Source organism: Austrofundulus limnaeus, unplaced genomic scaffold (assembly GCF_001266775.1).
Source record: "Austrofundulus limnaeus strain Quisiro unplaced genomic scaffold, Austrofundulus_limnaeus-1.0 Scaffold261, whole genome shotgun sequence".
NCBI lineage: Eukaryota > Metazoa > Chordata > Actinopteri > Cyprinodontiformes > Rivulidae > Austrofundulus > Austrofundulus limnaeus.
Window position 1 is genome coordinate 510,383 of NW_013952663.1, and position 1,164 is coordinate 511,546.

At 31.9% G+C, this 1,164-nt stretch overlaps 1 protein-coding gene across 1 annotated transcript in view; it reads left to right on the plus strand.

Moving 5' to 3' along the window:
* xrra1 (X-ray radiation resistance associated 1) overlaps positions 1 to 1,164 on the plus strand; it is a 7,294-nt gene that overhangs the window by 265 nt on the left and 5,865 nt on the right. The window lies entirely within an intron of this gene.

Sequence of the window (1,164 nt, forward strand, 5' to 3'; positions counted from 1 at the left end):
TTATTATTGCTTTGAGGGTTCATGGGATCAAAAGTTGCTAATACTAAAATTCTGCTCATGCGCAAGATAAAGTTGAAACAGTTAACATAATTTACAACCAGGAAAACTTCTAGGTTTCGTGAGATAAATATGATTGGTTGATTGTGATAGTTCTTATGAAATTAAAGAGTAAATACTTTATTGGCAACTCACAGAACACACTGAAATAATTTTTGTATCATTAGCTCATGAAATTAAAAAACATGCAATGTTATTACCTCTAGAGGCAAAGGCAACATTTTACACAAATGTTTTTATCTTTATTGTTGCTGTTGCAATGTAACTTTAAATTGTTTTTATTGTTTATAAATTAGCTATTGTTAGTTAATAAAAATAATTACCTTTTAAGTTAAAGTATCAGCTTTAGAACCAGTGGGCACAGTTCCCCTAAAGCACTAAAGCACTAAAAGGGGGACTAATTTCCTGATTAGTGCTTTAGGGCTTTTACTAATTTGAAAATTTATTGATGGATTAGCAGTTTCTAGATTTATAGGCTAAATTTAGAAGCACTAACTGAGGTCTTTATTGATTAATGTTAACAGCTGAGGGTGAAAGCTGTCACTCATTTTGTTCATATGTGTGTCACTTATCCACCAGGTGACAGTATAATGATGATGATGATGATGATGATGATGATGATGATGCCTTTATTGTCATTGTACGGAGCACAATGAAATTACTTTTAAGAACACCCATTCAAGAAGACACACACATGACAAAAACAATATATAGAAATACGTATATTGATAACATATGACTGTAGAATGTCAATAAGAAGTCTTAAGAGACCAACATGGCAATATGTGACTCATGTTGTCTGTTGAAGATTGTGTTATTTTAGTGCTTTAGAATTAGCTTTTGCTAAATTTTCAGTGCATTAGTGCTTTAGGGGACCTAAATATGTCAGTTAGGGCTTTAGGGCTAGTGGAACTAATTTTTAGATTAGTGCTGCCCACCACTGTTTGAACAAAAATTAGTTTGAACATTGTAATGGAACTAATACTTTTATGTTTAAGCAAGTAATTCATGACAACCTTTAATGACCTAGGTTTTCATGACATGCTGTTCATCTGCAAATGATTAAAGTCAGAACAAGATTTGCTAACAACAGTCATTCTTAGATAT